Source organism: Macrobrachium rosenbergii, chromosome 4, assembly GCF_040412425.1.
Source record: "Macrobrachium rosenbergii isolate ZJJX-2024 chromosome 4, ASM4041242v1, whole genome shotgun sequence".
In the NCBI taxonomy this organism is placed as follows: Eukaryota; Metazoa; Arthropoda; class Malacostraca; order Decapoda; family Palaemonidae; genus Macrobrachium; species Macrobrachium rosenbergii.
The window spans coordinates 73,207,227-73,223,730 of NC_089744.1; the positions used below are offsets into that span (position 1 = coordinate 73,207,227).

The window sequence follows — 16,504 nt, forward strand, 5'->3', positions numbered from 1 at the left end:
TTCTTCATCTTTGAACGTCTTGGCACCTTTCATCCAGGAGAGGATGTCAAGGCCTTCCGCTATCTTCTTCCTTTCCTTTGGAATTTCTATCCTCATCCTTCTCTATCGATCTTTCCTTCACACTTTCCCTTACTTACCACCGCAAGCGGCAGTTAACATATGGGATATCATCCCTTTTAAAATGCATAAATCATTTTATTTTTGAAGAAGTAAGAGAGACAGAGTGGGAAGTGGCACGCCCTTACGCCCGTCCTTTGGCACAAGGCAGATGTGTCAGCTCTTCCTGAAGGGGTCGCGCCTTTGGGTTTCTTTTCCCCGCCCTTGGGCTGAGAGTTAGCTCTGACCGTCGTCTGTTGGCGACGGAAGTTAGATAAAGAAGTAAATCATAAATACCTCACTCTGTTATCCTTTATTTTCTACGTATATTATTTACTTTTGCATTTAATCTTTTCTTTTTTTTACGAATCTTGAGTCACAAGACTCCTGCCCTTACGAATTTTAACGTTGCCTTTTTAATCACTGCGGTGTGGCCCGCCCTTTAGTATGAAGTAATATCCTTCGTTGTTGTTCTGTGTAGTTTCCTTTTTTTTATTATTATTTTTTTTTTTTTTTTTTTTGAGTTATCCCTGTGGAGAATGTTAGCCTTGTCCATTTTCCCCTTCATTTGTTTATCCTCCCATTCATAAGTCGAGTAGTCTATTTTTAGCTTACACCCGAGTTGTAAGCTGCAGACGTAAAAATTTAGCGTCATTTAAGTTGGCGAAGTTAAAACCGCGAATAATCTCTTTGCCTCACAGCTGTCAAGTTCTTGTCCCTTCAGATTAGCGTTCGTGGGAAATATTAGTTATGCTCGTCGAGCTTATGAACAATGGGAGGTCGATTGAAAAGAAGAATTGAATTCTATTATTACGATTTTGGTAAAGGGGATATTATTTAATACCTACAATGTATTGTCACGAATGCCGCCTCTTCAAGGCACAACTAATAGCATGCCTGTAATTCCAGGATAGCATTAAGGAATCAGTGGGTTTACATTTGTTTCCTTTTAAATTCTGCCTTGTATGTTTTATTTTGTTGTTGTTATTTTGAAATTTTGAAGTGTTCTTTGTTTATTTTCTTTTGAGCGCCTTATTACCCCAGTAAAGTAAATCGAATAAAGAATGGGTAGAAACAGTACTTAGGAAGTATTTGAGCAATAATTAATTTGCAAACAAGTTCACCCTTTTATTGTATATTCTAAATTGCACTCTGCTCCTAAAGTAAACCTTCAGTTTGTTATTGATTAGTGTGGCATCAGAGTTTTACAAATAAAGTAAAGTAAAGGTTGTAGCAAAGCAAAAGATAGAATAAAGTCGAACGTTTTCTTCGCTCATTTTTGCTTTTGTCAATATTCGCACCCGTTTATAGGTGTGAATATTATCTTGCCAGGGGAGCTGTAAAGAGTAGCGCCAAAATACGCTAGGAAACTGTTCTCCTTTCCTGCTTTGGGTTGGTTTGAACCTTTGAAGGTCAGGGGTAATAGGGGCTCAGAGAAAATATAATAGTTTGGGGACAGTAATCTGGCTTTGCACTGTTTTCTTTGGTACAGGGAAAGAAAATCGTTTTCTATGATATCCGGTGCGACCTGGGTCAGGACATCGCCCCCTACCCCTGTCCAGAAGCAATAAAAGGTCAGGGCCAGGACAGCTCTCTCCCACACGCGGTCGCTAGTTTTGCCGAGAACAACGCAGTCTCTGCAGGCCTTGCCCCTGCCCTCCTCTTCCGCTCGCCGCCACGTGGATCCCATCGCCGCCCTGTGTGCCCGTGTTCCATTCCACGTGGCCTTAGAAGACTGCAAGGGGATTGCAAGTCTCCCAAACGCGAGCTGACATTAAACGGCGGCCTTTTCATCATCCCAAGGGCGCCCTTTTCCGCCCCAATCTACGACTTGAAGAAATACCTTGGAGAGGGAGGCTACCATTTGTCCACGCTCCCACACGTGTTTCTCGGCAGAAGACGTCGTCAGCCCTACGCCCCTACAAATGTGGTAATGTACCCAAAACGAGTTGCTAGTCACGATTACTTAGCCCTTTTGCATTTATTAATCTCTGGGCCTATAACTTTGTGTTCCCTGATATTCCTTGGTTCAAGCCAGGCCCACGTGTTCACAGCTTCTTTCCTCTGAGTCACAAGTAACGCCTCGGGGGAGTCCTTGGCGCCTTCAGTGCACCCCGAGTAATTCAATCCCCAAATTCCAGCATTAGATGTGTAACGTGGGTCCAAATATCGTTTCAGAAAGACGCCTGTAGCAGAATTATCCTTGGTCCGTGTTCCTGGCATTCCCAAGCTCCCCCTTCGGGAGGACTTCTACGGCAGTAATTTACCGTATTTTCAGTTAATTTTCCTTTGACCTTGTGTGCTATCAAATATAACTATTTTTATATCCACGTGTTTCACGCACTTCCCCTAGTGAAGAGCCCTCCGCTCCTGTGTACTTCTTTTTTTTTGTTTGTGTTTTATATGTCCTGGGTATCTTACAAGGCCATTTTCGAGTAAAGTAATAATTGTGGAGTCATAAGATCCACCTGCACCAGGAAACATATAAAATATATATATATATTATTATGATTATATAATATATTCGCTAGCAAATTACCTCCCCCTCCTTTGTTGTTGTTGGTTGTTCATTTACTGCCAGGCGGCCGATCGATAGACCATCTGTCAGGAGGACATTAGAAATCGACTTAAAAACAAGGGTTAATAAAAAGATTAAAGCGCTCCATTTTTGATAAAGATCTTTCCTTTTAAATAGGGTTTTATGAGAGGCAAAAGTAATCTATTATTATATATAATGGGTGTTTCTCCTACAGGCCAAAACCTCCCCTATATATATATATATATATATATATATATATATATATATATTATATATATACGTATATATACATATTATTATGATTAGCAAGAATTCGCAGCAAATTGCCTCCCCTCCAGCAGGTGCAATGAGTCAAAGCATCTGTGTTGATAAAGGCGCATCTGGCCCCTGCCCCATAGGAGGATAAAGGCAAAAAGCCCATCGAGGTCTCGACACACACGCGGGCTGGAAGATATGGAGTGAACTTGTGAAGACGTCCTCAACACCTGGCCCCATCGATGCCCTTGCATCCCTAACCACGTGGCCCTTTCCAAAGTATACTTTTCCTCGTGCCCTTCGACCGTATTCCTCGAGCCCACACGCCATTGCTTGGAGTTTCGAGGAGTCCCCATCGCCTTGCCCCTTTACGGAAGCCCTTGCATCTCACCACGTGGAAGAAACTCGTCCTCGGAAATCGCAAGTCATCCACGGACCGCCTTCTACGCGCCCTCGGAAAATCTGCTAAGGTAAAGTGCCCTGGAAGAGCCCCATTTCAGTCACGCTTTTGTCTCGTAATATTTTTTTAAAGAGAAAGCCAGAAATCTCCCTTGTCTAATGTCCGTGCGCCTCTTGCATCGGCAGTATTAATTCTTTATTACTCCTTTGGCACCCTCAGTGCAGCTTCGAATTCATTTTTCTTTTGTCTATTTTCATTACTGGCGTATAATGTGCATATCTCTCATTTCAGAGGGATGCTATTTCGTGGAAGCTTCTCGGACTGTGGCTGGAATCCCCGTTTCATTCAATCCCGTAGGAATCTCCTTCAGGATAGTAATCTACTTGAGTTCCTCTTTCCCGTACTGATATCATTTATGTAAATACACTCCTTTAAATTTGCCCACGTGTTTTACGTAATATTTCCTCAGTAACAAGAGCCCTAAGCTCATATGAAATTCTCCTTTGTTTTCCTCTCTTTTTACGTTTTCCCTGTACCCACGAAGTCAGAATCACAAGGCTAAATTACCTTAAATTGTTGCTACCTGTCTCACAGAGCATATTTCAAACTAAAACCACGGAAAAACGTAAAAATGGCGACCTGGCCATAGATCTCGTTTTGCAGTTGCAGTTCCCCTAGTGTTGCTTTATTGCATTTGCAACTTGCCAGATCAGCTATTAGCAAAGCTAAGCTGGGTACGAGACAATTACGAACCTTTTGTGTAAAACCAGCACACAGATCCAGAAAATTCCACGTAAGTAATGTGTTAATCTTAGCAAAACCTTTTTACAATCGTGACTGTTCCTAGGAATTAGAAATAGGGACGCATGTAATCACTGAGAGAAAAGAACCGCCGTATTAGATTCGTTAATGCATGCCTTTCAGGATAGGTAGTTAGGAAATAACCAGTGCTAAAATCTTTCCATATCTTTTGCTTCGAGGAATAGTGCGAAAATTCCTGTGTTAAAATCCTTGCCATATTCTTGCTTCGAGGAATAGTGCGAAAGAAATTCCTCTGTGATAAATTTTGCGCATTTCGAATTAGCGAACTGTTATTTAGGCGCGAATAAATTCCCACGTGGGACACGACGAAGTCAGCTTGCATTGCTGAAAATTCTCTCAGTGTAGTTAGAATTCGAGTTAGGTGTTAGGAAAGCGAAATTTAAACCCGCTTATAGGGAAAATTACTAGGCCGTTGTACTGTTATCCTCTCAGACGACTGGGAAATTCTCCGAATCCCAGACGGTATATAAATATACGGGTTCATTCACCCAGAATCTAAAAATACCTCCGGTGTTGGCCAAACGACCTGCACCCTCACCCCGCCCATGCCCGCGTGTGTAGCATTTTTTTTTCCCCATTCATTTCCCAGCAAACATTTTTCTTTGGTTTCCGTTAGTAATTTCTAAGTCCTAAGGGACGAATCGTAATTCCAAGTCCTAAGTGACTCCTAAAATTTCGAGAACGTCGACGTGGCGAGAATTCCTCTCCAAATTCCCAGTCCTTAGTGACTCCTAAAATTCTACGTCGCACGTGGCGAGAATTTCTCCAAATTCCAGTCCTCAGAGACTCCTAAAATTCTACGTCGCACGTGGCGAGAATTTCTCCAAATTCCAGTCCTCAGAGACTCCTACAAACTTTTGAAATTCGTCATCGCTAAGTGGAGAATTTCTCCAAATTCCAGTCCTCAGAGACCCTAAAATTAAGTACTTTTGAGACATCCTCAGAGACTCGAGAAGTGTCTCAGTCCTCACAGACTCCTAAAATTCTACATTTAATTACGGGACTGCGAATTCTAATTCCAGTTAGAGACTCATCCAAAACTTCACGTCACAGCGTGGCCAAGTCATTCGAGCGTGGGAACCCAAAAATCAAGTCCTTTTGAGACATTATAAGTGCAGTTCAAGAACAACCACGCCTTTCCAAGACTGATCATCCAGTTTTAAACAAGTCTCCTCAGACTTCACGCTAATCGGCCTGTCTTAGCGTGATAAAATCCAATTCTCCTGCAGTCTGAACAATTGAGTGTTTCAGATTCAAGAACAATTGAGTCTTTTCCAAGACAACCAATTTTGAGTCTTTTCAGACATATCCTATACCCATTATTTCAAGATGGCTAATACCAGAGCCCAACAAAACGAGGATTTCAAATTCTACATGTCCGCTGGGAAGGACATGGGACTATCGGGCAAGATCTGAGAGCATGGGTTCAAGAGCGAGTGGACGATGCCAAGGCTGAGAGAGCAAGAGAACGTGAGAGAGAGAGAGGGCAAGAATTGCCCAAGAGCAGGAGAAGGATAAAGAACGTGCAGAGAGAGAGAGGGAACGAATTGCCCAAGAGAACAAGGATAAAGAACGTGAGGAGAGAGAGAACGAATCGCCCAAGAACAGGAGAGGATAAAGAACGTGCAGAGAGAGAGGAGAGAGAACAGGTGCCCAAGAACAAGAGAGAGAGAGAAGAATTGCCTCAAGAACAACGAGAGGAGAGAGAACGTGAGAAAGAGAGAGAGACAGAATTGCCCAAGAGCAGGAGAGAGAGAGAACGCGCCCATGAGCTCCAGGTGCTAGAACGACAGCACGCCACCCCGCCCCTGCCAGGGGAATGAGTGCCCTCAGCCAAGCTCACTGTTCATGCCAAAATGGACGGAGTCCGAGCCTGAAGTATGGCTTGAAAGGGCCGAACGAGTCCTGGAGTGCTGCGATCTCTCCCCGCGGAACTCTCCCTTGTTCTCACTAAATTCCTGGGCGGAAAGGCCCTCGTTGCTTACCACGCCCTTCCCGCAGACGATCGGGGAAACTGGGAAGCCGTACTAAAGTAAATGGACGCCAAGCAGTTACGAAGGCGTGATTTAGATTACCCCCGAGCGGTGGAGGAGACGTTGGAGAGAGCAGCCCAGAGAAGCAGGCCAGACTTGGTCCGATTGCGTACCATTGGAGCGGGCGTTGACAAAATGGCTCGATTCGAAGGAGCCACTAACACCGCCGAGGTACTCGAGCGGTTTAAATCGAGCATTTCCTGCGCTACGCCCCTCCTGCCCTCGCCACTCATATAGTGGAAAAGCCCCAGCAACACTCACCGAGTGTTGCCGAATAGCAGATATGGGAAACTCACCACCCTCAAGAAGGATCCATGGGGCGGAAGATAAATCCCCGTCCCTCCTCGGAGGTTCAAATTCCCACAAAAATGGGAACTGGCAAGCCCCTAACTTGCCATTATTGCAAGAAAACGGGGCATTCCTCCGAACAGTGCCGAACAAGAAACCGGCTCCTCTCTCCCGGAAAACCGACAAATAACTCGCCTGCCCTCCACAGGGGGCAGCGCGAAAGACTTTTAGCTAGACCTTTTGCACGGCGTGCAAGGTTTATGGCCATTTCCCGCATGGGCAAAATGCCCACGCAATAATAAATCAAATACTCCCACCGTCGCCTTGGCCGTCACAGATCCCCAGTCATTAGGCCCTCCCGCCGGCGGGGGCCTGTATACGTGGCTCCTCCACGAGGTAGCGGAGCCCACGCGCGAGTCACTGCTTTCGAGGACTGGCGCACAAATCCCTCATCCGAAGGGACAGAGTTCCCTCACGGAGCTATCGTCAATAGACGAAAACTCGTCACGATCGAGGAATAAATCAATTTAAAATGATACTCCCTACGGTCCAATTGAGAGTCACAAGACCTCACCAATCCAAAATTTGCAATCTTGCAGTAGCAAGCCATCTCCCGGAGGCTATGACGTCATCCTGGGACAGGACTTTCAGTCCCCACCGAAATCACGACAATCTAGGGGTCCACATCCCCGAATCATTCAGCGGGCGCGAGTAATCCTCCCCGCTTCTCCTCAGTCAAGACTGGCGCCCCTGGGTACCAGGAGGACGTGCAGTCCCCACCAGTGCCACCTGAGTACAATGTACAGTGGCCCCCTCGATCGGTTCCCGATCCATTCCAGTGCCCGGCCCTGCCTCAGTGCCAGTGCCAGGGCCCCAATCAAATCTCCCTTCAGGAGATGCCAAATTCCTGCCGGTGCCACTTGCATGCCCCGAGCAGGGCCAAGCTCCGTCCGTCCTGACCGACGAGCCCAAGAAACCTCTGATAGCGCCTGACTCTGCCCTAGTGCCAGCGCCAGAGCGCTACGCCGATCTCCATTCACGGGATCCAACTCAGGACCCCCTCTTCCCCCGGCCTGGCACCGCTACCAGCGTCGGTCAGAGAGACGGTTCCTCCCGACCACCGCGAAGCTCACCTGCAGGTGCGGCCTCGCAACCCGTGCCTGAGCTGGTCATCGATACCTGCGAGCCGCTCACGCCACCCCGACCGCCTCCTCTCTGCCTCAGTCCGTCGCCGACGCATTGCAAGTCAGGATTCTGCCATATCTCACTTGGCCGATGAACTACAAGAGCCGCGACGGATCATGGTAGAACCCGCACGGAACACTCCCTGCGTCAGCTGTCGCATCAGCAGGCCCAGGTGGTACTCCGTGCCGCCCTCCGGTCGCGGGCCTCCGCTTCCCCGGCCGAGGACGACTGTCCCATTAAGAAAGGCTCGAGGCGAAATTACCACGGGCGTGGGACATTCCAGGTAATTTACAAAGAGCTCTAGAGCTCCCATGGCACCTGTGCCACCATTTCATCTTTCGAAGGTCTTGGCACCCCTAATCCAGAAGGGGATGTCAGGCCCTCCTCTATCTTCCTCCGTTCCTCAGGAACTGCTATCTCTTATCATCCTCTATTAATCTTCCCTTAAATTATCACCACAAGAGGCAATTAAATACGGGATACCATTCCCCACACAATGTATAAATCATTAAGAATAACAGAGTGAGAAGTGGCACGCCCTGCGCCCATACCTTGGCACCGGGCGTGCGTGTCAGCCCTCCTGAAGGAGTCGCGCTTCGGGTGCACTTTCCTCGCCCTGGGACTGAAGTGATAGTCCAGGCCGTAATTTATAGGGCAAAGGACGATAAATTCCGCCTAACACAATAAAACCCTCACTTTTTTCCCTTAGTTCTTCTGCCAATATCATTTACTTTCTTTTAGTCATTTATTTATCTTTAATTTTAATGAATCATGAGTCATAAACTCTTGCCCTTGTGATTTAAATGCCCCTTTTTGTAAGCTCTGAGGGACGTGTCCCGCCTTTCATATGCGGTCAAGTTTTCATTCGTAACGTCTTGGTAATTTTCCTTTTGTTATTATTATCCCTTTTCCCTTCCATTCCTTCCAAGATCTCTGTTTGTCCTACCCACATCTTTTGTCTGCTCGCCCCGTCATAACATTGAGTAGGCAGTGGACGCATAAAATTAGCGTAGTTTAAGGTTAGCGAATTAAAACCTCGCGAATACTCTCGCCCCACATACGACTGTCAAAATCCTGTGTGGGGGGCCGGCTAGCAAAGTACGTTAAAATGAAGATAAATTATCAATGCGAATATGTATAGTCATTACAGTATCGTAAAAGGGGATGTCATTTACAAAAGTAAACGCTGTTTTTCATTTACACAGCCTCTTCAAGGCAGATTGTACTAACCGCATGCATTTTATCTAAAATTAAGTAACCGTGTATTTTAATTCTTGAACAATAACCATTTCTTTTCATTTGTTGGCCATAGCCTCATATACGTGGTCCTATAATCTTAATTAATTCACAATTGTTTGAGTCACTTTATAAAGTTACAGTGGGTAACCAAATCTAAAGTAATTATTCTTTTGCAAGTGTTTAAATCACTGCGTTCTGTTAACGAAAATTGTCCCAATATGTTATTAAAAGTAATGTCACAGCTTCATAAAACCCTTAGGAGTAAAGTTCATTGCAAGGCAGAATGTAGAGTAACGTAAAGCATTTGCCGCTCATTCTTGAATATCGATGTACACACCCGAAGGAGGTATGTACATCATCTTGTATGGGGAGGTATTATGATTAGCAAGAATTCGCTAGCAAATTGCCTCCCCCTCCTTTGTTGTTGTTGTTGTTGTTTCATTTACTGCCAGCCGGCCGATCGATAGACCATCTGTCTATCGACTTAAAAACAAGGGTTAAAAGATTAAAGGCGCTCCCATTTTTGATAAAGATCTTTCCTTCGAGGCAAAAGTAATCTGGCCCAGGTGTTTCTCCTACAGGCCAAAACCTCCCCTGCGGGCAGCAGGTGCAATGAGTCAAAGCATCTGTGTTGGGCGCACCCCTGCCCCATAGGAGGGGATAAAGGCAAAAGCCCACGAGGTCTCGACACACACGCGGGCTGGAAGATATGGTGAACTTGTGAAGACGTCCCTCAACACCTGGCCCCACCAATGCCCTTGCATCCTAACCACGTGGCCCTTTCCAAAGTATACTTTTCCTCGTGCCCTTCGACCGTATTCCTCGAGCCCACACGCCATTGCTTGGAGTTTCGAGGAGTCCCCATCGCCTTGCCCCTTTACGGAAGCCCTTGCATCTCACCACGTGGAAGAAACTCGTCCTCGGAAATCGCAAGTCATCCACGGACCGCCTTCTACGCGCCCTCGGAAAATCTGCTAAGGTAAAGTGCCCTGGAAGAGCCCCATTTCAGTCACGCTTTTGTCTCGTAATATTTTCTTAAGGAGAAAGCCAGAAATCTCCCCTTGTCTAATGTCCGTGCGCCTCTTGCATCGGCAGTATTAATTCTTTATTACTCCTTTGGCACCCCTCAGTGCAGCTTCGAATTCATTATTCTTTTGTCTATTTTCATTACTGGCGTATAATGTGCATATCTCTCATTTCAGAGGGATCCTATTTCGTGGAAGCTTCTCGGACTGTGTCTGGAATCCCCAGTTTCATTCAATCCCGTAGGAATCTCCTTCAGGATAGTAATCTACTTGAGTTCCTCTTTCCCGTACTGATATCATTTATGTAAATACACTCCTTTAAATTTGCCCACGTGTTTTACGTAATATTTCCCTCAGTAACAAGAGCCCTAAGCTCATATGAAATTCTCCTTTGTTTTCCTCTTTTTTACGTTTTCCGTACCCACGAAGTCAGAACCACAAGGCTAAATTACCTTAAATCGTTGCTACCTGTCTCACAGAGCATATTTCAAACTAAAACCACGGAAAACGTAAAATAATATATATATATTTGTTAAAAATTGTAGAATATATATATGTATATATAATATAAATATGGCCTTAAAAACAAAATGACAAGAGAAAACATCAAAGCTCTATATTTCGGGTAGTTTTTAGTTTTCTGAAACATTAACCAGGCTTGGCAATTATACATGAGAACTTTTTATACCTTTACACAGAAAGTTCAAAAATCTTATTAAATCTGGGAATAAGGGGTCCATTAGGTTCTGACCAATCTCAGAAAATAGGGAATGTTCCTATTTAAAATAGTTATGGTCAGTCGCACTTGATTTCTGTAACAATTGTGATTCATGTTGATGGTATTATCAATTAGAGAAGCTACAATTACCTGACCTTTGAAACCATACGAAATATACTTTTCTGTAAGGTATTATACTTCATGCATATACTGTAGTTAAAAGTGATTAAGTTAGTTATCTCAAACAATAACCATGTAAGGTTGATTTTACTTTTGCTCTCTCTGTGTTTTAGTGATACTGAGTTGAAATTAGTTACATTGAACTAGTTCATCAAAATCAATCACAATTTTATAATATACAGTGGCACTTATGAACCAATATTTGCTGCTGTGGTACTTTACCTTTGGTTCACAGGGACTTCTTCTTACCAGAGAAAATGAACGTTAGTTAAAACCTTTTGGGTATGGTTTCAAAACATTCAGTTATCAAAAATAAATATAAACAAGTAAAAAATGCGCCGAAGTTTCTTTGCAATAAATAATCAAGGCCACCGAAAATAGATCTATCTTTCAAGTATAATGCTGTATCAGCCGCAGCCCATGTTTAACCACGGCCCTTGGTGGTATGGCTATATCGTTGCCAGATGCAGGATTATGGCTAACTTTAACCTTAAATAAAATCAACTGAGGAGGCCGAAGGGCTGCAATTTGGTATGTTTGATCTTTGGAGGGTGGATGATAAACATACCGAAAATTTGCAGCCCTCTTTAGTGGCCTCAGTAGTTTTAAGATCTGAGGGAGGACAGAAAGTGCTTTGACAGAAAAAGTGGAACGGACAGAAAGTTGGCACAATAGTTTTCTTTTACAGAAAACCAAAAATTATATACTGGATTCATATAAACTTTCCAACAATGTACAAGTCTAACTTTTGACAATATATGATTTCGAGGAAAAAGTTTATAATTATGATACGATCTAATCATAACTGCAATTCTATTATTCTAAAGGGCCAGCCAAAGCTAAGATATGGTTTTTATTATAAGATCTTCAAAACATAAACGAACTCTTGTCTGATGTCTCTCCCTATACGAATAGATATATAGACAGAGAGAGAGAGAGAGACAGACAGACAGACAGAGATTAAGGAAGAGAGTGAGACTGTATGGTTCATGAATTTGATTACCTCAAAGTTTCTCTAATTCGACTTCTTCAAGAACATCCAGTTACAGCCGAAAGTTTCAAGACTTTGCTGATGCGGCAGAAGTCTTCATTTATTAAGAGTGGAGAGAGAGCCCCTTCACGCTGTTTTTCTCTCTCTTTTTAACTAATATTACGTCATACTAGCTTTCGGAGGAGCTAAGAGGAAAAACTTACTTGCATTTCTATATATATATATATATATATATATATATATATATATATATATATATATATATATATATATATATATATATATATATATATATATATATATATATATATATATATATATATATATATATATATATATATATATATATATATATATATATATATATATATGGAAGAAATATCAACACACAAGTACGTGTGGAACAGAAATAAATTTCTGACTCACATCAGGATCGAACCCAGGTCTTTCAAATGAAAGACCACAGCGCTGCTAACCAGGTCACACAACTTCTTTTATGACTTGTGTGGCCTGATTGGCAGCGCTCTGGTCTTTCAATTGAAAGACCCGGGTTCGATCCTGATGTGAGTCAGAAATATATATATATATATATATATATATATATATATATATATATATATATATATATATATATATATATATATATATATATATATATATATAATCTTTTAACTTATTTTATCTCACTGTAATTTGCTAGAGATGTCACACATGATCGTAAAACGTTCTTTTCAAAAAGTAAAAAAAAAAAAAACCGAAGTGCCCTCTCTATTTGTAAGGTGAACGCAATTGTTTTTATGTAGATAAAACGAATCTTATAAAAACCCAGTCATTTTTTTTTTTAACTAAGGAAATAGATCTTTTACGTGACCCTTATTTCGAGACCCCTTATTTTTTCAATGTTTATCCTCTTTTATTCAGATGTATTTCCTTAAAACCGCAATACACGCTTTCTAAACGCCGTATTGCCTAATAATAAAAAACAACAAAGTAAACCCAGAACCGCTGCACTTTCTAAATGTTTTGTGGGAGCCCACTTTCCAAAGTAAACAGCAAGAGTTTCTAGAGCAATCAGCGAGCGACAACTGTCGGTATGACGCCATACTGTATTTTACATTCCCAATCATTCCTGAAAGGGGATTTAATTTCGCATATATAGTTAAAAACGTTTGAGAACGAGAATAAAAGAAGACTGAGAGAGAATCACTTTACAAGAAAGATCCTGGATTTCGCTCATTAGAGCCTAAGAACGCATAAATCAACCGAAGGAAAACGAGAAACAAAAGACTGTTGGAAAGCGTTCGAAAGCTTTCAGCATTTCGGTGAAATAATTCCTTAAAAAATGGAAATAAAAGCAACGAATTCCCATAAAAATGAGGATAAAATTACGGGATCCTAGTTGACAGATAAACGTACTTCATTAGAACAGAAATGAAAAACTAATTCGCAGTATGAGCATCTACAAAGAACGATGATTTATGACTCCCGTAAAATATAACAGTCAGTAAGCCATGATTGCTTGACGACACATTTGTCACCAAGACAGAGAAACTAATCCTGGGTCTAACGGATTTAATCTAGACTTTTTTCTCGTATCAACGAGAGAAAAAGATTTCTGTTCATTTAACAAAGGAATTTGCTGCAAGCAAGAGTATTCAGGTTCAAATTAATGTGACTGTTGACGTAAGTACTGACCTGGTAATGAGCTGATTGTCAAAGGTTACTACCATGGATGAGAAAGTCTCAGGGCTGGCAACTTCATCCACAGAGACCTGTAGTGATTTTGAAAGGTGGACGCCTCCTGGAGTCACCTCCTGTAAGTGGAAAAATTATACAAATATATATATATATATATATATATATATATATATATATATATATATATATATATATATATATATATATATATATACATATATATATATATATATATATATATATTATTATATATAACATTCTATATATATATATATATAATATTATTTCTTCATATTTCTATAGTGCTATATAAATTTCTCATATCGTTACATCAGTGAACTAGAATCGGGACATAGAGCTAGAGAGAAATTACCAAGAAAATTTCTCGTAGCCACGTAATCAAACTCGCCAGCTGGGAAAGTAGGGGAGCAAGAATATCACAATAGAGGATGGATAGAAGAATGACGATAACGTTTTCTCAACAGCTTTCCTCTCCAATCTGAGGTCTTGTTACAACCTTCCAGAATAGGAAGTGACATTCCCCAGCAACACCAAATATTGGAAAGCCCCCAATACTCAATTTTTTCTTCTCCGCTCACTTTATATACACAGGCCATTCTTCGCCCATATCGACTATTGAAAACAAACACTTCTGCTACGTTTACTGAGCATTAACGGATACAAAGGGACGTTTGTAAACAATGACCGTATAAATACTGATGGCTCAATGAATGACAGAGCTGGTTTTAAATTTTCTATCTACGCGAATGCAAAGAAAATAAAGTAAGAACAATAGGCAATGATAATGCCTAAACCTCGGATAAATCTTATAATATTAGATGAAATACTATGAATTTTAGCTTTTAAAGGCAGACAAATTACGAGAATATCATGACAAGAACAGCAATCGAAATATACGAGGGTCAAATCGAAGACCTTCAAATGCTTATTTATATTTTTCGAAGATCTAATATCAGATTCTTATTTGACTTGATAGTCCAAATGAATACTGTTGAAACCTCAAAAGTACAACAAGCATGAAATTCGAGTTAACTAAAAAATTAAATGACACCTAAAATTACAGATTTTGTGAAATAAATGTATGTTTCCTCCAGTTTATGAAGAACTCCGAATGTTATTTGAAAAAAAAGGATAAAGATAATATTAAAAAATACCAAAGTGATTACCGAAAAAATTAAGAAAAAAATCAACTGAAACATAAATGTGAAATAATCAGAGTTTTTTCTAAACCTTTTGGGTATTATGGCAACAATGTTTTCTTTATCAGTTTATGGAACAACTTCATTTTTTTTTTCAGAGTAGCTTCGTGATTTTAATCTTTTCCTATTAAATATATGGAACAAAAACCGCAAATGTTCATATTTACACTATTATTTTCTGATTACTTTGTATTTTCGTGTTTTTGCCTTTATATAACTAATTAATTACAATGGTGCCCATTAGACACTAACTTGATTAAGTATGAAAGGTAGACAGCTTGGCAGGGAGCATGGTGGCAAACGCAATTCAAAGAATCATTACTTTTCCATTTGCGGGCATATGGAAAGCTATATGAATATAATAATGAAGGACTGCCCCAAGGCCAAGAGAAAGAGAAGTTCTGCTCACTTCCTCCCAAAATCCTCCTTGTGGGCGGAGCTTTGTCTACCTACTTATTGCGTCAGCAGACGAATTGCCGTAATGAGCAGGTACCTCTAGGATGTTGGTTTTCTTCGTAATCGGTTTTACCGATATATCACATGTAGTGCCTAATGTTGTGTATGTTAACTGTGAAAGCTTATATAAAGCATGTATGAAATGAGTGACTGTTTCTTTGATTTTGATTATTGAGCTTTTCTTTTCTTTTCAGGTCAATATATGTATTTCCTCTGAAGGTGGCCACAGTCAATGCCATACTAATTTACATAAATGGATCAGTCAGTTAAACCAATAATTGGTTTAATGGTTTTACTTTAATTTTTTGGGGATATCTGTTTTTTTATATGTAGACACCCATTCCGTATACATACTTTTAGGCTGTTGTGTTAATTTCTCTCTCTCTCTCTCTCTCTCTCTCTCTCTCTCTCTCTCTCTCTCTCTCTCTCTCCTTTAGGCTGGTGAATGTGTTTGTTTGTTACACGTTCAAATCCTACAAGATTCCGGTCGGCTCATGAAATATTGGTGTTCCTGAGAATGTAGCTTTGTTGTTTCCTAGTTTATTTATTGCCTAACTCTCCAACGAATTCGAAACGATGCTAAATCTTTTCCCTTCTAAATCTTGGATGATTTCCTGAATCATGAACTATACCTTAAGGAAGGGAATATCGTTCCATAGCATGAACGTTAAAACGTTTTTCCTTTTATTCTGAAACAATATCGCTTGAATATGATATGGTTCCGAAAAGAATATTGTACTGGACATGCACTGTAAGTATTTATATACCCTCTGTCTTTGTTACATATCGCTGTCATATACAGCGCATTTGATTCGGCAGAGTCTCTTTATGCTTCGTATTATGTAATGCCTGTATGTACTGCTCATTGACATGAGTAGTTACACTTTTAATATCATGCTCCAAAGGCCTTTGCATTTGTTTGGGAAAGAAAAGTCAGTATGTGAACCTTTAGTCCATTTACTTCTGAACTGAATTGAATATAGAATTTAGGCCAAAGGCCAAGCACTGAGACCTATGAGGTCATTCAGCGCTGAAACAGAAATTGACAGTAAAAGGCTTGAAAGGTGTAACAGGAGGAAAACCTCGCAGTTGCACTATGAAACAATTGTTAGGAGAGGGTGGAAAGTAAGATGGAAGAGAGAATATGAAAGGAGGTACAGTAAAAGGAACGAAAGGGGTTGCAGCTAGGGGCCGAAGGCACTCTGCAAAGAACCTTAAGTAATGCCTACAGTGCACCGCATGAGGTGCACTGATGGCACTACCCCCATACGGGGATTTACTTCTGATAGAAACCGTTAATCATAAAGGCCACCAAAGGCACTTCTTTGGTTGAGTAATTTCAAAATCACCTGCGTTGAA

At 41.3% G+C, this 16,504-nt stretch overlaps 1 long non-coding RNA gene across 1 annotated transcript; it reads left to right on the forward strand.

Moving 5' to 3' along the window:
- The first annotated feature begins 3,151 nt into the window (after positions 1-3,151).
- Positions 3,152-3,730, forward strand: LOC136838370 (uncharacterized). Its single transcript, XR_010852959.1, has 2 exons — positions 3,152-3,360; positions 3,582-3,730. It is a non-coding gene; the product is annotated as an uncharacterized lncRNA (long non-coding RNA).
- Positions 3,731-16,504: the final 12,774 nt, after the last annotated feature.